At 44.9% G+C, this 22,066-nt stretch overlaps 1 pseudogene; it reads left to right on the plus strand.

Moving 5' to 3' along the window:
• The first annotated feature begins 720 nt into the window (after nucleotides 1–720).
• On the plus strand, nucleotides 721–21,845 carry LOC140685974 (E3 ubiquitin-protein ligase HERC2-like; annotated as a pseudogene).
• Nucleotides 21,846–22,066: the final 221 nt, after the last annotated feature.

Genomic DNA, 22,066 nt, shown 5'->3' on the forward strand with positions numbered 1-22,066 from the left:
TGCGTTTCAAGTTCACGTGGGACGTTTACCAAGGTAGACCACACTGTGGGCCGTAAAACACAGCTTGACAAATTTAAAAGAACCGAGATCATATAAACTATATTCTCACACCAGAATGGAATTAAAGTACAAATCTGTTTCTAGGAGATAATTGGAAAACTCCAAAACATTTGGAGATGGAGCCATACACTTCTAAATGACACGTGAGACAAAGAAGAAATCTCAAGAGAAGGTGAAAAATAATTTGAACTAAAAGAAATGGAAAATATCGCTTGTCAAAATTTGTGAGATACAGAAAACGGTATTTAGAGAGAAATGTGTATGATTGAATTCATATATCAGACAAGAAGACCAATCCGAAAGCAGGAGTCTAAAATTCCTCCTTAGGAAACTAGAGAAAGAAGAGCCATTTAACCTAAAGCAAGAAGAAAATAAATAATAAAAGTCAGAGCACAAATGAATGAAATTAAAGACAAGGAAACAGAGAAGCAGTGAAACCAAAATTTGACTCTTTGAGAAAATCAATAAAATTGATTATCTCTAGCCACACCAACTAAGGAAAAAGGGAGAAAGCAGAAATAGTAGAAATGAAAGGGGGCTATTTCCACTGAACCAATGGATGTTAAAAAGATAATTAATGTATATTGTGAACAACTCTGTGGCACTGCACTGGAGGTCCTAGCTGGTAGTCCAATAAGGGAAGAAAAGTAAATAGAAGATATGTCGGTTGCAAACGTAGGAACAGAACCATCATTCTCAAATTGCCCGTGTATGTAGAATATTCAGTACTAAAATACTTACATATAAACTGCTAGAATTTTTAAGTGACTTTACCAAATTCACTGTATATAAAATTAACATGAATTTCTGTTTTATCTCTCTATATTATCTATAGACAATTAGAAACTCAAACATTTAAAAAGTTACTATTTCTAATTAGTGTTAAAAAAATACAACTGTATTCCCAGAAATTTGTAGGATGTGGATTTCCCTTTGAAATTTCCTTTTAAAAGGCTCTAGTTTTTTTGTTTGTTTGTTTTGTTTTTTCAGGGGGTAGGTAATTAGGATTATTTGTTAATTTATTTTGTTTTTCGATGGAAGTACTGGGGATTGAACCCAGGACCTTGTGCGTTCCAAGCATGTCTCTCACACTTTAGCTCCACCCTCCCCTGTTAAACACTTCATTTTATTCAAAGATATATTTTTAAATATTTTGTTCCTGGAATAAAAGACTGAAGAAACTAGTCTAGAAATGAATTCAGCTTAATTGTAAGTGTAAGGAGCAGGCAGCGCTCTGGACTCTGCCCCTCAAGCTTGCTGTCTGTCTGTGCTGGGCCCTGTGGGGGGGGCTAGCTTCCTGACCCCGAGGACCCAGGGGTGGGGGGCCTCATGGTGCTCCTGGCTGTGGTCAGAGGCATCGACAGTCGGTTCCACGTGGGAGGACAAGTCATGTGCGAGGAGTTTGGAGAAGGCACTGTGACTCCCATCACCCCGAAGGGCGGGATCACTGTGCAGCTCTGTGACATTCCTGCCTGTCGTGTGTGCCCCCTGAACCAGCTGAAGCCGGTAGGTGAATCTGTGTTCAGTTCCTGGGTGAGTGGGAAGAACTTGATTCTGGCCGTTTATGTCTGCCTTCTAGGACGCCATCCAAATTCAGGAAGCCCATCTGCCTTTCTTCCTTTTCACCTCACACTCCAGTGGTGAATGGGACCTATCTCACAGGATTACCTAGATTAGTATCTCATTTGTCTTATTTTAGCCTCAAAAAGATATGAAAGGGCATTAGCTACTTAGAAGGTACTGTGGAAGTATAAGTTTTCATTATTTTTAAACTGTGAATTAATGAAATTTATTTATCAAACAGCTTAACTTTCAAAACAAACCTAAATATGATTCCCTTAAGTGATCTTTCTTCATGTACAAAATCTATAATAATTATGTTGAGTGACATGGTTTATGTGGCAGCTAGTGTCATCTTAAACCTGTGAATTAGGGATACATAGAGAAAGTGATTTATATTACTTTGATGTAACCCAACTAAGACCTGACCATATCTTTCAATAAAACACTATTTTTGATAATTACAGGAATATGTGCATGCTGTAGAAAATACCTAAAAATTTAGTAACCACCACCCTGATGTAATTATTGCTGACGCGTTGGTAAAGAAAACATTTAGTTTCTATTTACTGTACATGTAATTCTTTGCCTCCAGCGTCATCTTTTAACATTATTTTCAGATGTAAAAAGACTTACATCTACACGTGGTGTTTCAGAATTAAGACTCGCCGCTCTGACGGGTTTCAGAACATCCACATGCTCTGCTCCCTGGACACACGTTGAAGGCCTCTGCGCTCCGTCTTCAGCTCCCTGCCTGGTGTTCAGCGGCACCGACCTGCGCTTCACTGAGCCCATGTTTTCCATCTGGGCTCAGTTGGTGAACTTTGCTGGCAGCAAATTGGAAAAGCACGAACTAAAGAAATGACCTAAACACAGTTTTGTAGGTCAGTACACACGCTTCTTGATGAAAGAGCTACAGCCTTAACTAGAATTGTTTGAACCACATCTTGTTTTGTCAGAGCAGGTCTGTCAGTGCCGAAGTCTTTGGGTTCAGATGGACTGACCACTGGTTGAGTGACAGTGGGCGTGGTGATGAGTGTGTGTGACACCAAGAATGATGCCGTGGTGGGAGTGGCACCCAGAGAACCCCCAGGCCTCCCCACCTCCTGGTGCCAGCGTTTACTCTGAACATGCTTTTTGAAGAGAAGTCTGTGTTCTCTCCCTGCATGTTGACCCCCCCAACCAAGGGCCCCCAGCCTAGTCACCCTTTGGAAGCATTGTTCTGGGTCTCATCACAGCCAGACTCTGCAGGGCCTGTGTGCCTGGGCCTGCCTCACTTTGTGTCTGTGGACCCTGGCCGCCTGTCTGAGGCTGAGGCCAGCCCTGCTCTGGCTCTGCCTTTGGTCTGGAGTGCTGCTCTCCATTTCCCTAACGTTGCCCCTCCTGCGTCCTTTCGGAATTCTTCTCCCTGACTATTCTTTGCACATTAGACATCCTTGTGGTTGCGTCCATCACTTGTGGCTCACTCTGCCCACTCTTCTTGAGTTTTCTCACCCATTACTCCCCAGTCCTGTAATTCCTGCCACAGCATTTATGATGGCTCTCCAGTTCTCATGTCTGGCTGGAGGGTGCGGTGCATGTAAACCACAGCATTTCCACAGTTCAACTAAATTTGTCCCTTAGCCAGCGTTTCCTGTCACAGTGAATAACACTGTCTGCTGAGTATTCAAGCTCGGCACCCCGGAGTCACCTCTGTCTCCTCCCGTGCCCTCCCATGCCCATGTCCCCAGTCCCCATGTCCCCACACTGCCTGCTATGGCCTCTAGTGTGTCCTGCTCTGGATGCTGCTGCTGTGGCTGGTCTGGCTCTCCTTGTGGTCTGCCTGCATCTTTGTGGCGGCTTCCCTGGTCTGACCCTCCGTTGGCCCGTGGACATCAGTGCAGTCATTCGATTAGATAAGATCCTGTTGCCGGTAGATGTAACCGGCGTGCAGGTTCTTGAACCATCCCAGAAAGAATTCAGATGAGACATGGCGATTAAGAAAGTGAAGTGAGGATTTACAAGGCATGGACAGCACACTCTGAAGGGGAGAGCGGGCAGGCTCAGGTGAGCGGCTGTGCTGAGTTTCTTTGCCAAGTTGGTTACATAGAGTACAAATGAATGGGTGGAATATTCATTAGGAAGTGAAGGGTTTGGGGTCGTATCTCCTGGTTTCATCCCAACTCCACCTTCCTGAAGGGAGGAAGGATTATTGTCCTTATTTAGTCCAGATTGGCGTCATGGCATTGGTACATGATGGGTATTTGTAATCTGCATGGCCAATTTTTTGGAAATGAGGGCACAATGAGTAAAAGGTTGTATTGGGACACTGTAGATTCCTGCCTTTCCCCACCTTTCTTTGTCAGCCTCCAGGCCGCTTGTCACTCCAAAATGTGAGACTGCTTTTCAGCCCAGAGGTTCCTGCCTTTCTTTTCTACCCAAGGACCCCTGGTGCTTACATGATGTAGGGTTTCTTGCATTTGGCCCCATACCCTTCATTCCTGCTCAGTTCCTGCCATTTGGCCGGGGTACCCCTTTCTCTGCTCATATCTAGCTGTGTGCCTGCTCTACAATCCTACAGAGTGCCATGACTTTATGAGTTAGAGAACTGTATGTCATGAGTGTCTGACAAAATTGTGTTGTAGGAGTCTTGGCAAGAAAAGGTGAAAGTATGATATTTATGACATAGGTATCTGGGTGAAATTTCAGCGACTTGGGAAACACCTGATCATACTAGCAGTAGTTAACATGGCCCTAACCTTGTTAAACCATCACATCCTCACCCCGACCCAAGGCAGCACGTGGCAGGGGAGACCCCAGGGCAGAGGAGGATGCTTACCCACAGCCCGGGGAAGGGCGAGCCCTTTGTCACTACCAGGCTTTGCAAGGTCAGGTGAGTCCCTCGGGGCAGTGCCCTCCCCAAGGCCGACCCCTGCTGAGGGGAGAGCCTGCGCCCTGCTTGCTGAGGCCTTTTGTCCCCCAGGACAAGGGGACCTGGGCCTGCTGAGGGGCCAGCTCTGACACTGTGCGTCCTGAAGGCGGGCCGTGCACTGCTTTCCCTCCAGGACCAGCTCAGGCAGTTCTTGTCTCAGCCAGCTGTTCAGGATGCAGCAGCTGCTCACGCAGGTGACTTTCTCAGAGCCCTTACAGACCTGTAAGAAAGGCAGCCAAGGGACATGTACGGGTGGCCCAGAGAAGGAGAACTAGAGATGGCTTCTATGTGCCACCAGGAAGATGTGCGACCAGGCCAGTAACTGATGAAACACAGACCGCGAGGGAGAAAGACAAAGCCTGAGGGGAGAGAGGGAAACAGTGCTCTGCTGCCTCGATGGTCAAAGTGTGGCCCCAGGGCCAGCAGTGACGGTGGCACATAGGAAAGAGGTGTGGGCCCTCAGGCCACAGCCCAGACCTAAGAAATCAGGATCCACATTTTTAACAAGGCTCTTGGTGCACACGAAGTGGGGCTTCTCTGACACTCTGCTGGGGGCGAGTTAAGTTGGTACAGCCGTCCACTGGGCACCTGAGGACATGCTAGACTTTAAAACACATGTGCACATGTATCTTTATCTGTACAGCCATTGATTAGCAAGTCATCTTGCGGGAATTGATCACATGGAAAGGCACAAGGGAATGTGTTTCTAGGTGCTCATTGTGGCTTTTTTTTGTTGGTCTTGGTTTTATGCTGAAAACTGGAGATGCCTCAGTGCCCATCATTAGGCGGTGTACCGGAATGGTAGCATGCTGTGGTGCTGTTCAGTGGTGGTGCATGTGTGTGCCCCTTACCATGGAAACGTGAAAATGATTTTTTAAAAAAAGTGCATTGCTATGTACGTGTATCTGTTTATGGATGTGCCACAGAGAATGACAGGAGAATTTCAGCTGACTTTATTTTCTTTGCACTTTTCTGTATGGCTTTAGTTTTCTAGAATGATCTCATATCATTTTGAATATGCAAAAACCCAAAGCTGAGAAAATTTTGGACTATCTACTGTTGAAAGACATTGTGCTAAATATTATGGGCAACCAGACAGTCTTCATTTATGGTTTTTTACTCTTTGGAGTCGGGGTGGGGAGAGAAGATGAAGGCAGGAAGCTCTGTCCAGGTACACGCTCGTGTGCCGTGAGATGTCTGAGCACAATTCACACATGTCCCGGGGGCGCTGGCGGCCGAGGGTGGGGGAGGGCGGCCTCTGAGGGGCGAGACAGGCCCTGGTTGTAGGGTGATGAGGGGAGGAGACGGCAGGAGCACAGGCATGATCAGTGAGTATTGGGTACTGAGCTTGGCAAGGAGCACAGGGTTTATCAGGGATTGTGGGGCTAAGCCGGAGAGGTCAGTTAAGTCGTGCCCAGGGAATTGGACTGGCTGTTCTGTGGTCACCCTGGTGAGTAGCTACAGCAGCGTTGAATCGGGGTTACCATCCCATGCTCGGGGCAGAGCGAGGGCTCCAGGTGGAGCTGTCCAGCACAGGGCTTGCCAGACCACCACAGCTTTATAGAAACACAGCCATGCCTTCCTGTTTACATGTCATCTCTGGCCACTTTCAGCCTTCAGCGGCAGAGTTTGAGTGGCTGTGACAGACCCTGTGGTCAGTAAACCTAAACTGTTTACTCCCTGGCTCTTCAAAAAAATTTACAACCCCTGGACTAGAGGATTAGTTGAAATTGTATCAGTGGGCTCGGGGCAAATGAGAAGTGTCAGACATGTCACCCACAGCTGCTCAGATGAAGACAGTAAACATCACCCTAAGCACATGGGACAGTTGGAATTGGTGTCAGTTTATGATGTGAACAAGGGGAAAGAGAACAGTCCCTGGGGCCATGGCACACACTTGGGAGTGTTCAGAGCCGGGGTTTCTGAAGCAGTGAGTGCTCACCAAGGCAGAGAATGGACCAGAACTGGACCAAGGGCTGAAGTCTGGGAGGTGGCTTTGGTTGGCTCTAAAGAGACAGACAGAAGAACTAAAGAAGGACAGAGGCCAGAAAGCAGGGAGTAGGAAAGCCTTGAACATTTTGCTTGGCTAACACTTGGTGAGGTAGAAATCATATATCTGGTTTAACATGCTCAGTGCACTGTGTTTTAAAAAAAAACAAATTTCTTCTGTATAGCACAGGGAGCTATATTCAATATCTTATACTAACCTTAAATGAAAAAGAATATGAAAACGAATATATGTATGTATGTATACACATGAGTGGGACATTGTGCTGTACACCAGAAACTGATGCATTGTAACTGACTGTACTGCAATTTAAAAAAAAGTTAAAAAGAAAATAGTAAAGAGATGTTTGTGGTTGAAAATGCAGTGTCATTCTTATTTTGTTTTTAAATTCAGATGATGGAGCAGCTGCGTCCCCTGACCTCAGTGAAATGTCTCCTGAAAGCCTGCAGCCCTCAATGATCCTCTTACAGCAGTCACTGTCCTCAGCCACCCAGCTGTCTCCAGTGAGGCCATATTTGACCAACAGGAGCTTGAGGTACAGTCAGTAGTAGCCTTGGCAGTTTTTATCCAGCACACGAGATTGTCAACATTGTTTCTTGGTAGATGTGTAGGTAGATTTCCTTAAGGATATAGTTTGAATTTTAAATATGTCAAAATAATTCTTCTGACTAGGTAGGTTTTAAGCATGTTTGTCATAGAACGTTACAATACTGGTTAAAGAATGAATGAGTTAAAGTTTAATCTTATTTTGAATTTCTGTGAGTTATTTGGAAAAGTCAGCTGGATTCAGCATGGGTTAATTGCTCAAGTGTCCTTGGAGGAATCTTTTCCCAGGAAACAGTGTCGTTGAAAGAGCCGCATTAAGCCTAGGAACATGGCTCTTGCTGGCTTGTCTCACTCACGCCAAAGCCTTTCCTGAGCATGCTCTGTTGAAGCCAGGCGCTCAGTCTACACCCTGTTTCCAAGCACGTGCTGCACCGCATACTCGGGGGTGGACTGTGGGCATCTTCCCACTGAAGAGAGGACATCTGAGCAGGTCTAAGCATGATGGGAACTTATGGCCCACTCCATGGAGGACTAGATTTTTTTTTAAGTCCTTCTTGCTGTGCAGTACGTCAGAAATTCTGGACAAAAACATCAAAGACAAAAATTAACCCTTGAGAGCTCAGTTTGGCAGGCAGAAAACACCCTAGTAGAGATCCGCAGAGACCAAGACCCTGCTTGGAGCCAGGATCCAGAGCGAGGGAGCAGCGGGTGCAGAGGGAGAAGGTGGGAAATGCTGGGCGTGGGGGCAGCTGGGGAGGAGGGTGCAGGGCCTTCTGTGACCCCCACCGAGTGCCAGCTGCTCCTCGGGTCTGAACACCTGAGGTTGAGAGGCCGGGTTAAAGTCGCCCAAGCCCCTGCTGGGTGTTTTTTCCTGTCCTGCCCTCCTGTTCCTTTCTGAGGCTGCTGCTGTCATCTGGGGATTGCTAGTGAGTTTCTGTTTGTGTGTCTTGGTTCGCTTCATGGAGCTGTTTTAAAGGTCAGGTGTGAGGCTTCATCGGGTCTGATCTGCTGTAACCCGGGCAAGGAATTCTTCACACTTTCGGATCTCATGTTTTGATTTGGTTCCTGTGTTACAGTTTTACAGGTCTCCTGACGGTTTTCATCTCTTCACCCTTTCTGTCACTTAAAACACACTTCACCCTTGATACCTGTATATTTTTAAACATACGTCTGATTGCTATATTAAATTTCTTATTGCTGATTCTGACACTTGGGCCACTCATCGGTGTGCTACTGATCGGTTTTTTCTGCTGGTTATAGTCAGTTACTGGTTCTACTTCTACACATGTCGAAACCATGTTGCTGTGTGCTGGGTGGTTTGGATATTATGCTGTGTGGACTCTGGGCTCTGTCACCCTCCTCTGGAGAACACGGAGCTTTATTTTTGCAGACGGTTCAGTGCCTGGCAGTTTTCCTCAGTCCTTGGAGGCTTGATTCCAGACTTTTTGGTGACACTTGATTTTTGTTTTGCCCTAAGTCCTGGTTCCTGGTCTCTGGTCTCTGATTCTATGGGATTTATAATGTCTTCTGAGGTTTCAGTGGAAACCTCGAAGTCATGACCACTGCACTCAAACGTGGTTGGACTGGGACCTTGTGCCGTCTCCCTTGCACTGGGCCTGCCCGCAGTTCCTTTGTGCTGGGCTCAGCTTTGTGTTCAGCCAAGGAGTCGCGGGTAGTCTGCATGTGCAATTCGTGGTCCTCCCGCACCCTGCTTGCTCCAGTGGGCCCCTGGCTGCGGTCCCGGAGCACTGCCCTGTCACGACTTGCCCCCAGCCTTTCTGTGATCAGGGCCACACCTGTCCCTGTTTTCTCCAGGGCCTGCCTTCAAATGTTTTTTAAAACTACTCTGTCCAGAATTCACAATTATTATCAGCAGAGGCTTGGTCTAGTCTGCTTCTTACTGCCAGAGCCGGAACTCCTAGCTCAATCTGGTTCTCAATTACAAGCTTTTAGGATGGAGCCTGTCACTTCTGAGTTATTCAGACTTCACAGCAAAACCCTAGGATTCTGACCCTTCCTAAGCCCTGGAAGGCTCAATGATGTCTTCTGTTTCTTCCTAATTCCTTCCTCATGTGGCCAGTTTAAAACAAACAGCGAGTGTCAGTGCTATAGGAAGTAGAGCGGATGAGCAGGAAGTTTCAGGTGGTTCAGGGAGGGGGCGAGGCGTCCAGAGGCAGGCAGTCCCCAGCTGCAGGCCCCAGTGATGCGTGGATTCATCAACTCATTGCAATTTGCTTCCCAACATTCTTTAGTCCCCTCTTTTTTTTCATAACGTGTTTAACCCCCAGAGAGGTTGTGTTACTCCTCAGTAGGTGGGGGTTGATTTGGTGGCACATGAGGTGGCTCTGTGCTGTCTGTGGCCTGTCCCACAGATGGAAGAGAGCGTGAGGCTATGGGCACAGCCTGGTGACAGGGAAGGGAGGGGTCCCTTTCTCCTGCCTCCTCGAGCCCCTCGTTCTGCGTTCACTCCCTCAGCTTGTTGCCACTCAGAGCTCAGATTTCAGGGCTGTGAAATTTCCTTATCGGACATTGCTGTTTGGCTGATTTACTAGGTAGGCTCTGTCTGTGCTGAAGAAGCTTTTTAACCATGTTTTTGCTCTGCATTAAGCTATGAAAGTTGTCTCTGTCCTTGTTAACAAGTTTTACCCATTCATCTAAAAATACCCAGTAGGCCTGGGTATAGAAATAACACGTCTGCACTGAAGTTGGGAGTGGTCATCTGTAATTTCCATTTTCCTAGACTCCCTGTTCCCCCCGGCTGATGGCCCCCCGCTCCGCTCTCGCTGGCCCAGGCCGCCGCGCTGGCTGTGTGTCAGCGTTTGGCTGTGGGGTCCACGTGCCGGGCGAGTACCGTGTGTGAAGCCTGCAGCTCCATGATGCCTGTCCCCGTGCCAACGTCCGCCCATCAGAGCAAAGAAGAACCAGCCATCGCCGGGTCCTGCTCTGCCCGTTGTGGTCCAGTTCATGGAAGAGGGATTCCCTAGAAGTAACATCGAGTTTGCCCTCAAGTCACCCACAGGCACCCCAGGAACGCTTGCCAGGTACTGTGTTTTCCATGGGGGTGTTCAACTTCACGTGCCCACCTATTCGTTCATAGGCCTCCTGGGAAATGCGGCCGTTAGGGGCGCCGTACGCAGCTGGGCGTGCGGTCCTCGCTGCCTGCTGCCATGTGCGCCTGCTCCTGGGCATGGAGGCCGTGGCTGGGGGGCAGCTGGGCCACGCAGACATGTAGGTCACGGATCTATTGGACGCAGACACGAGGTCTGAGGAGTGTTCAGACAAGGAGGTGGTGGAGGTTGTGGACGACACGGCCTACACTGTGGTCAGTGCCTCCCTCGTGCCATCTGTCCCAAGCTCTGTTATCCTCCGTGCCACTCCTCAGGGCCCTTCTGCTTCTGCGAGGCACATGGGGAGGGGGGCTCCTAAGTGCTACCTTGGTTTTCTGTGCCTTTATTACTTTTAGCTTTAAAACAGACCCATGTTCCAACATCGAATGATGTTGGGATGGGAATCCATGAGAGGAGATGTTATTAAGAAATCTTTTGTTTTTTATTTTAAAAGAGATACTGGGGCTTGAACCCAGGTCCTCGAGGATTCTAAGCACGCAGTCTACCTCTGAGCTATACCCTCCCCATTAAGAAATCAGTTATGATATGACACATTGACTTCTGATTTCAGTAAATTGTTACATGGGATTCATTCAGAAATGCCTCAGAAATTTTCTATACTTTTAAGGTTTTGAGGTTAGTTCTCCTTCCTGTGTTGTTGCCATTAACCTTTAAAAACAAAGAATTTTACAGTGAAAACGTAGCATAATATTTCAGTTTATTTTTTAATATTAGAGACTTTACATCCTTCTTTCTTTTTAAGTAGGTTTATCTGGGGCACCATTTTAAAGAACGTGTTTATCTTTTGCAGTCTACTGGTGCTGTCGTCACCCAGACCCAGACGTACAGAAAACGAGCTGGTGTCCTGAGTAATGAAGATTATGCAGTGAATGTGAGACACGCTAATCAGGTGAGTACTTGCGTAAGGCCGGAGCCATGCTTAGGTTTTCATTCAACCAATGTGTGCGTGCGTCTCAGAAAATCAGACACCTTACAGAGGAGGGCATAGCAGCCAGCAGGGAGGCCTCTGTGACTGGAGACAGGACACAGGGGCAGCAGATGAGCGAAGAAGTGCCAGTGCCACAGAATGAAGGGGGGCTTGTCTGCAGTGACTTGGCAAAGGGTTCTGTGCTTTTTGGTCATCTGCCTTTTGGACACTTTCACAGCCTAATTTTGCTTTTGAGGGGAGACAGAGGTTAGGTTTATTTATTTATTTTATTTAATGGAGACAGTGGGACTGGACCCACGGCCTTGTGTATGTTAAACACACACTCCGACACTGAGTTACACAACCCTCTCTTTTTGTTAAAAAAAAAAAAATCACTTACTGCAATCTAATTTAAAACTTCAGTTTTTTTGAACCTGAAATCCTTCCTCCTCCTGCTTTAATCCTTGTTCTAGTTAGTACACTTCAGAGAAAATCCCAGAAATCATCTCCTTTTACCTGTAAATATGTCAGTATGTATCCTGTATAGATAAGAATTTTACTTTTAACATAATGACCTTTCAGTTACCTAACACTGCCTGACAAAGTAAACAGTGAGTCCTTACTATTGTCTCCTAGCTAATGCTTGCTCAGATTTTCCCATTATTCTCAAAAACAGCTTTTTACACTAGTTCCTCTGAATTTCGGTACGTACAGGATCATACACTTTACATTTGGGTGATAGGTCCCTGAAATGCTTTTTAACCTAGAACAGTTCCCCTCTCCTTAGTTCCTTTTCTTGCCATTCACTTGTACTAAAACTACATCGGCCCACAGCCTTCCCCCTTCTCCTCTGCGTCTCCTGCACAGTCGGAGTGAGGGCTGCAGGGTGGTCGGGCTCAGGCTGCCCCTGAGCAGCAATGTGTCATAGGAACCAGCACACAGTGTCGCTGGTCGTCACCATCTGTTTGTCAATGTTGTTCATGTTGCCTTCTAGACCCATCACAAATTTTGTCACCCCTCCCAGATTTATTAACCGGAGCTCTATTTAAAGAAAACTTTCTTAAGAAGTGTAATCACTATAATATAGTTCATATAGGAAAGGCAGAAGAGATGGCTATTTTTTGTTTGCTTGCTTGCTTGAGTTCCCAGTTTTCAGAATGATGAACTGGTGCCCTGGTACTTACAAAGGTGACCAAGAACCTTTGTTTTGTCTATTATCATGATGATGAATTTGTTGGCTATTACGGATTTGATATGTTTTAGCCATTTTTCCTCTTGGTCATGTTGTGGGAACCCATTGATCTTTTTTTTAAATTGAAGTGTAGTCAATTAACACTGCTGTGTCAGTTTCTGGTGTACAGCGTACTGTTTCAGTCATCCATGTAAATGCATGTATTTCTTTTCATACTCTTTTCCTTTACAGGTTACTACAAGATACTGAGTACAGTTCCCTGAGCTGTACAGTAGGACCTTGCGGTTTACCTATTTTATGTTTATTATTTAGTATCTGTACTAGTAGTATTAGTATTAGTATTTAGTACTTAGACTCCCAATTGATCTCTTCCCACCCCCTTGCCCCTCTGGTAACCGTATGGTGGTTTTTGATGTCTGTGAATCTGTTTTATAAATAAGTTCATTGGTGTCATTTTTTTTAAAGATTCCACATGTAAGTGATAATATGATGTATTTTTTCTCTTTCTGGCTTACTTCTCTTAGTATGACCATCTCCAGATCCATCCATGTTGCTGTAAATGGTGCTTCTCTTTTTCATGGCTGAATAGTATTCCATCGTATAAATTAGCACTTCTTTATCCAGTCATCTGTTGATGGATATTTAGGCTGTTTCCATGTGTTGGCTATTGTAAATAGTGATGCTCTGAACATTGGGGTGCAGGTGTATTTTTGAAGTAAGGTTTCTTCTGCATATATGCCCAGGAGTGAGATTCCTGGGTCATATGGTAAGTCTATTCCTGGTCTTTTGATAAATCTCATAGTAGTTTTGCTTTGCATTTCTGTGATAATTACTGATATCGAGCATTTTCTCAGTGCCTATTGATCATCTATTTCTTCCCTGGAGAATTGCTTGTTTAGGTCATCTGCCCATTTTTGGATTGGGTTGTTTGTTTTTTTCTTATTAAGTTGTATGAGCTGCTCATCTATTCTGGAGATGAAGCCTTTGTCGGTTTCATCTTTTGCAAAATTGTTCTCCCATACAGTACTTCGTCATTTTGTTTTGTTCATGGTTTCCTTTGCTGTGCAGAAGCATGTAAGTTTCATTAGATCCCATTTGTTTATTCTTGCTTTTATTTCTATTGCTGGGTATACTGGCCTAGGAGAATACTTTTCAGATGTAAGTGAGATAATGCTTTGCCTTGATTGTCTTCTAGGAGGTTTATTGTATGTTGCCTTATGTTGAAGCCTTTGATCCATTTTGAGTTTATTTTTGTGTATGGTGTAAGGGAGTGTTCTAGTTTCATTGGTTAATTTTTATTTAAATGTTTGGTAGAATTCTCGGCTGAAATCACCTCAGCCTGGAGATTACTTTTTCATGGATTTTAAAATTATGAATTAAATCCCTTTAGCAATTCTAGGGCTATTGTAATGATCTGTCCTGTTTGGTGAGTTGCGATAGTCTGTGTGTTTCAAGGGGTAGGTCACTGATCTGAGCTGTCAGATTTCCATGTGTGCTGTTGTTCGTGGTGTTTATCATCCTCTTCATGTCTGCGGTATCGGTATTAAAATCACATTTCGTTCCTGAAGTTTTAAGTGTCTTTCTCTCCTTTGTCACACTTGCTAGGGATTTATTGATTTTATGAATATTTTCAAAGAACCAGGTTCATTGCTGTGGGCTGGGCACCGTCTGCTGCTTACATGCGGTGCCCAGAAACCCTCCACACTGTGCCAGCAGTCAGGTGCCGTGAGACCCCACTTACAGACAAGAGGGCCCCCATACTGACGATTAGGTTATTCAGCTGGGATCTCACCACCAGCAGGTGGTGGAGACACAGTTGCAACAAACATCCCCACAGCAGGCCCCCCAGACTCTGAAGTGGGTGAGGATCCAGAAGTAGGGACCATAAGGGTTCCTGCAGTCACAGTCCCGTGGTGCCCTCACCTCAGGGGGAAGCCTGAGCCGCACACCAGTTCCCCATTTCCCGGAGGAGCTGGCCATGTGAGCCTCCTGGCCGGGGCGGGGCTGCTCCTTCTCAGCTGTTAATTTTAAATGTACTCAGTTCTGCAACCTCTCCGTCCGCAGCACACGCACTACTGGCGTCATGACAGCCTCTGCGAGAGGGAACAGACCAAACGGGCACCCTGGTTTCCAGGTGCTTGTTGACAAATGTTCAGAAACATTAAAATGAGAAAAAGTCAGGTGTGGAAAGGAACACAAATACAATAACTTTAATAACATTTAATCATTATAAGTCAAAATGAGTTTGGCATTTTTTGTCCTTTATAAGAAAAACCCCAGAACAACTCCGCATTTCCTCCAGATGTCCCACTGTCTTCACACTTGATCTCAGCCAAAAGGCCGAGAAACTATTGGACCACTTGCTTAACGAACCTCCCGAGTGCAGTCAATTCAAAACCCATGGAAGCCACCCTCACCCCCAGACACTGCACACACTGTGGCCACCTGGATGGCCCTACCTGGGCATCCAGCTTTTTCTAGGAAAGCCCTCTTCAGATGAGGCCCAGGAAGAGGGCAGTGTGTGGCAGCCAAGTCTGGGCAGTGCTCGGCCTTCCCGCATGAGTAGAGTGCCTCTCAGGTGCTCCCAGGGCTAGAGGGACCCTGGGGTGGCGGGGAAGTGAGGGCGGACATAGGAGGGGCTCCTGTACTAGAAGAGGACCAGCATGGGCATCTCCCCAGACACCACTGTTGCTTCCCTGGGGCTGGGGTCCAGAACGCGGGGGGGCAGGGGAGGAAAGGTGGGCCCTGGGCATCCTCTGGGCACACCTCACCTGGCCCAGCCGGCAGGGACCTTGTGTCATCTGTCCTAGTGGTGTGACCGTCTTGGTCCTCCTGGAGTTCTACGTCTGCTTCCTGGTGTCCTGTGTCTGTACCTGCACATCACCTGGTCTAGGTACGTGTGTGTGTGTGTGTGTCCGTCCTGTACCTGCTCATCACCTGGTCTAGGTGCACGTGTGTATGTGTCTTGGACCTGCCTATCACCTGGACAGGTAGGTGCGTGGCCTCTGCCTGCCCTCTTGGCAGGACAGGTGCAGGCAGTTTGTCCCTCACCTTCCTGGCAGGTGAAAAGAGTCGTCCATGGGGCACAAGCTCCTTAGGCCCCATCCTGTTCGGGGTGCTGTTTGGAGTTCTGGGAGCGCGCCCCGATGGGTGGGTGTGGATGGTGACTGAATGAATGAGCGCAAGGGGTGATGCCGTTCTCCCCGAAAGGAGGGTCCTGTGCCCTGTCGCATGTTGATGTCGTAGACGGCGGCCTCGACACTCCACAGGACTCTTCCTTGGCTTAGGAGCCAGGGTTGAGCTCAAGGCCCCGTGCTGCCCGGGGTTCCTGGGAGAGGGTTCTGGCCTTGTCCTGCACACCATCCACACATCCTGAACCTTCATTTTCAAACGTCCTGTTTCCCCACTAGACCCCCGTTCGTCACGCCTGACACACTCAGTGTTATCTTTGTACAGTTGTTGAAAGCAACCACTTCTTGTGAAGGTTGAATCTAGGTTTATTTATTTAAATCCTTTCTTATTCATAGGTACCCTGTTGATTGAATTTCAGGAAAAAATGCTGTTTAAATAAACAGCATCAGTCCACCTCTTCGATTTGACACACGGGGTGGCTTCTGGCTCGGTCAGCTGCAGTTTCCCACTTCAGGTAAGATGGCTCTACTTGCCTACATGCAAATGAAAGCATGGCCAAGAGATGCTGGCTCCTAAGTCCTGTCACCCTCGTCCCCAGTGCTGGGAACCCATATGCCTGGTGGACAAACGGATCTCCCGGTTGAGGGGGCCCGGGCTCCGCCACCCGTTTCTTTCTGAATGCCCACTGCCCCTTCCGCACACTCGTCGGCCCGAGAGTATTTCTTAGTGTGGGGTTTTGACCCAGCGCTGCAGAGGGTCCCATCCCGCTCCCGGCTGCTGGGCAGGAAGCAGCTGGGGCGGAGCGCACGGTCCTGACGGCAGGCGGCGGGTGCTTGTTTAGGGGCCGACCCATGTGCTCACACGCTGCCCTCCCCAGGCCCTGGACGTGATAGCTGGGCTGTGAGTTCACGGGGCTTGTGCAGAAGACAGGGGCCAGGCAGCAGGAGATGACTGTGGGGCCAGGCATGGAAGGCAGGATCTGGCTCGGGAGGATGGGGACTCGCAGGTGGGACAGAGCTGCCCAACAGAAGCCCAGCACATACTGAGGAAGGGAGGGGCGACAGGGCACGGCTGTGCACGCGGCTGGGTTGGGGTCCATTGCAGCCGTGTATCCCTGAGAAAGGCTGGGAGGCAACAGAGGGCTTTCCTCTGTGACGTGGAAGTGGCCACAGCCAGGGCATCAAGGCTGGTGTGGCAGCTCTGGGACCACTTGGGACCTTCGCCCACCCAGCTGGCTCCGTCGTCACTAGGGGCTGCCAGCTTCATGGCCTTCGTGTCTCCGTCTGTGAAAGGGTTGAGAATTGGAGATGATACTCATCATGTACTAGGAGCAGGGCCTGGGACAACATAGGCACAAGTGAACATTCTTAGAACAAGAGGAGAAGCTGGTGAAGCAAAGGGGCCATATCTCATATGTTCTTTTCTCTCTATATATACATATGTAAATTTAATTTGATGGTAAAAAGGAATTCATTTAAGGTGGCAAGAAAACCATGAACAATTTCATGTGGGCAAGGATGAGCAGGGCATATGTTTGTGTGGGTGGTGGGGCCGTGTATCCTGAGATCAGGCAAATGTAGCAGCAGGCGTATGCTGAGTATTCATTATAAGAGATAAAACAAAGCAAGTCAATGAAATAAGTAAAGTTTATGTATTTAGACTTCGCAATAAGTGTAATTTCCTAAGTGAAAGAGTCACATATATTATACTTCATAAGTACATTGATTCAGTAAATATTTATTGAACACCTGCTACACCCCTGACCCTTATGCTGGAACCTAAAGATATGATAAAAAAAAAAATCCAGAACTTATGGGTTTTCCAGCTATTAACACTTAAAGGGATCCTCAGCAGTTTGATGGAGAATGGAGCTAGCTATTTTATATCAGAGGTCATAGATTATAATAAAACTATCTTTGTCATTAATGGGACCTACAATTCAAGGAAAGTCATTACACCTCTATATCCCAGTTTGTCCATCAATGAAATAGAGATCAAATTATAACAGACTATTATATTCTTGACTAAAAGGTGCATTGGAGAGGTGAAGTAATACTAATAAATGAAGATAGCATGTAATACTATTTAATAATAAGGAATCTTCATTTTATTTTCATTAGGGAAATATTAGTGATTGGATTTGACCCAGGCAGACTTGTTATTTTAAATATATCAAATAATCTTTAGAGGCTTTTATCACATTCTCCAGAAGTAATAAAGCTTTAATTTGTAAAATCGGAAGTTAATTAAATAAAAAAATTACAGTAAAATGATGTTATGATTGAGATTTAACATGAACATAATGTAAGATATTGTTATGACTCCCCCAGTAACCATACCTGGTCATACCTCACTCTCTCTCTACATGGCCTTTTTCTCTGTTTAAACAACAGATGCTAGTATTTGGACTGAGTTGTTCTCTGACCAAACACATTTTTGCATTTTAAAATCTTGATGACCCTCATTCCGTCTTAAAAGCAAAGCAGAAATAGTTTTTCCTACTGCTTATAAATTAGCATCTACGTATTTAGAAAGTAACAAACTGAACAGAAGGAGCCAGCATAGATTCAGATAGACCTTTCTTTCAAACTCATTTAATTTTTAATCAAGAATATCTTGATTTTAGCAGCGCAATCCCATAGGCTTGAACATTTTGGTCAGTTGCTTAAATAAGGATATTAAAAGGTATTATAATTTGCAGATGACACAAAACATGGAGGGGCAGCTAACATGAGAAGGGGCAGAATCAAGATTCAAATTTATCATGACTAATACTAACAAGCTCTACACCCAAATGACTGATAATGCAGCAGTTATGTTTTTACCTTACAAAACATCAGTCTAGTAAGTCTAGCCTGGTAGAGAACGTTGGCAACAATTTATGAGAACGTGTTCTGATAGTTTTGGGTGAACCGCAATTTTAAACAGATGCTCTAAATACAGTTAAAAGAGATATAGTAATAATTTTAATAACTCTAGTAATAAAGCTAACAGGAATCTTTAAGCTATATACATTGAAGTATAGGTTCCAGATCATAGAAAGTGATCATTGCTTGTGGATCTGGTGCTTTGTTTAATTCTGAGAAACATGTTCTAAGTGACACAGATAATCACAGAATTACAGAATTGAATGTGAATTATTTTAGGTCATTTATAAGATCTGTTCTAGCATTAAAATTCTATGATTCTATGGGAAGCATGAACTATGGCAGAGCGTACTTGTATCAGACAAATCCCATTAAATACTATACATATAATCTTTGTAGACTACAAGTGGTTCTTAAATCTGAGTTTGCATCAAAATTATTATTATCTTAATGAATTCAACAGTGAAACAATACCAGTTCATATCATATTAACGCAGGAGAAAGCACCTAATCATGTAGGCTTTACAGGTAAGATAGACAAATATGTTTTTTCTTCAAAACTCTTATTTTCTATCCAGGTTTTTGTATTTTTTTTAACACACCCTATTTTTACATTGAAATTTACATCAAGAGATATGTTAGAGTTTTAAAATATCCTTTTTGTATTCCTGCAGGAAAAGCCTATTAGGTCAAAAAGTCTTTTTAAATTGTTCTTAGGCTAAGCAGGATTTAGAATATGAAATAGTTTCCAAAAATCATTTTATTTTAATACATATCTACTCATCAAAAGCTAAACTCCATAATTTAGAGCAGTGCTTCTCAAATGTTAATGTGCATACACTACACCTGCAGATCTGGAATGGAACCTCAAATTACTCATTTCTAGCAAGCTCCCAGGTGACATAGATGCTGCTGGCCATATGGACCACTCATTGACTAGCAGGGATTTAAAGAAGTGTGCTTCACTGGTGCTATCAATTATTCTAAAATAATTCTCACTAAATACATCATGTGAAATAAAATAATTATTTTTCAAAAAAAGCAAAAGAACCTTTGCAATGTGTTCTTATCAGCCCTTAGCACAACTGATGCTCTTCTGAATAATGTCCCTATTCTTCTTTTGAAACATTAAGGCCTTCTTTGCACCTCCCTTACCTGGAAAGCCCTCACAAAGTTGTCTCTTGCCACCCCAGCCTCACTCCTCCTCAGGTCCCTGCTGTTTCCTTTTGGTTTAACTCTGTACCCTTTTTCACAGGCTTTGGAGATTGTTACGGACTGAATGTTTGTGTCCTCCCCCAAATTCGTATGTTGAAACCTTATCCCTCAAGGTAGTGGTGTTAGAAAGTGGGGCCATTGGGAAGCGGTCAGGGCAGAGCCATCATGAATGGGATTAGTGCCCTAATAAGAGTCACGGTAGCGCCTGCTTCCTCTGTTCGGCTCTCCGCTGTGTGAGTCTGCAAGCCTGAAGGGGGCCTTCATCACAACCTCACCTTGCTGCTCCCTGATCTTGGACTTTCAGCTTCCAAAAAACACATTCCTGTTGTAACATCCCACCCAGTTTATGGTATTTTGTTATCGCAGCCCGAGCCAAGACAGAGGTCCTCTATGTACTTCCCTAGTTTCCTTTTTGCTAAAGTATTGATATTCTGTGGATAAATGAATTACTCAAAAGACTTTACCCTAACCTACCTTCACATACTAACCTATCAAAAAGACTTCTACTTGCTATGAATAGTCATGATTCTGACCCAGACAGAACCATGAATGAGAGAAGGTGGCGGCAACACCAACATACCACCACTGCTCTTCCAATCTTCTTTCCAGTAAGTGGTGTAGAATGGCTTTCTTGCCGGGCAGAAAATCTCACTAGACATTCACTGTGGCCTTTAACACTTGTCTGCTTCTGGGAAACAAAACTCAAGATCCAGTTTCATGCACCCTTCTACCTACTGGTGATTTCATCTAGGACAGCATTGCCGAGATGCCATCAGAATCACTTGGGAAGCCCTAAAAAATGCTGATCCCTGGACCCAGAGTCCCATTACATTGAGTGGGACCTGGGCACTGGTATTTTTTAAAAATGTTTTGGTGACTTATTACCATAACTTATTCCACTTTCATTCCAGACTCCCTCATTTTTACTTCTACGGCATCTTTTCACTCATGTTAAAGATTTCTTCTACATCAGGGTTTCTCAACCCCAGCAGTATGGACATTTGGGACTGGAGAATTCTTTGTTGTGAAGCTATCCTGTACCCTGGCCTCTGTGAGTAGATGCCCATGGCACTCCCCCGGTTCTGACATAAACAATGTCTCCAGACATTGCCAAACATCCCCTGGTAAGCAACACTGTGCTTAGAACCTGCTTTACGTCATCATCATCATCATTACATTTCTACTACTGCGTGAACTTTTGTCTTCTAGATGCTCGAACTCTACTGACTGTTATACACAAATTATCTAGCTCATTTAATCCTCAGAACATGGTTATGAATTAAACATATACTTTACTTATGAAGAAACTAAAGCTCAAGAGATGCAAAGAAGGTGCAAAAACCGGCCAGATGCCCCAGCCTGGAAACTGATGGATACAGAATATGAACTTATATCTGTCTGATTCTGATTCTAGGCTCTAAGCTCTTCACTCCTACAATGTATTTTTATTTTACATCATAGACTCCTAAGTTGTTGATCTCCTTTTGACTAACTATATAACCTGCTGGAAGTTTATCACATAATGATTTATTCTCAATTTCTAACACACAGTAGGTATTGAATTAATACTTATCAAGTTGAATGGTTTCAAACAATGAGGGTTTTTTTTTTTCATCCAAAGCTTACTTGCATTCCCAATTTTCTCAATTTTTCAAACAGATTTTCATGTTTCTCCCTCTGGTGCTAAGTTGTCACTTACCCTTTCTCTCACTGACTCTCTCAGTACTAAGTGTGTCTTGGAAACCCATCATTTTCCTAGGTACCTCAGGACTAGGCCTTTCCAACAGACTTTCAAAAATATTAATAAACATTTTTTGGAGCAGTTTTAGGTTCACAATAAAATTGAATGTGAAGTACAGAGACTTCTGAAATATCTACCGTGTCCACACATGCACGACCTCCTCACCATCCACAGTCCCCCATCACATGGTACATTTGTTACAATGGACCTACATCGGACCATTCATAACCATCCAAAGTCCAACATCTAATGTGATCACTCTCAGTGTTGTACATTCTAAAGGTTTAGACAAGTGTATAATGACATGTATTCACCATTATAGTTTCACACAGAATAATTTCACTACCCTAAAAATCCTCTGTGCTCTGACTATTTACCCATCCCCTAAGCCCAGAAAACCATTGATATTTTTACTGTCTCCATAGTTTTGCCTTACCCAGAATGTCACATAGTTGTAATTATATAGTATATAGCCTTCTCAGACTGGCTTCTTTCACTTAGTAAAATGCATTTAAATGTCCTCCATGTCTTTTCATAGCTTGATAGGTCATTTCTTTTTAGTGTTGAGTAAAATCCATTGTCTGAATGTACCACAGTCTACCTACCCATTTACCTCTGAAGAACATTTTGACTGCTTCCAAATTTTGAAAATTATAAATAAATCTGCTATAAATATCTGTGTGTAGGTTTTTGTGTAGGCATAAGTTTTTAATCAATTTGGGCAAATACCAAGGAGTATGATTGCTGGATTGCATGGTAAGAGCATGTTGAGTTTTGTAAAAAAATGGCCAAATTGTTT

Source organism: Vicugna pacos, chromosome 15 (assembly GCF_048564905.1).
Source record: "Vicugna pacos chromosome 15, VicPac4, whole genome shotgun sequence".
Classification (NCBI taxonomy): domain Eukaryota; kingdom Metazoa; phylum Chordata; class Mammalia; order Artiodactyla; family Camelidae; genus Vicugna; species Vicugna pacos.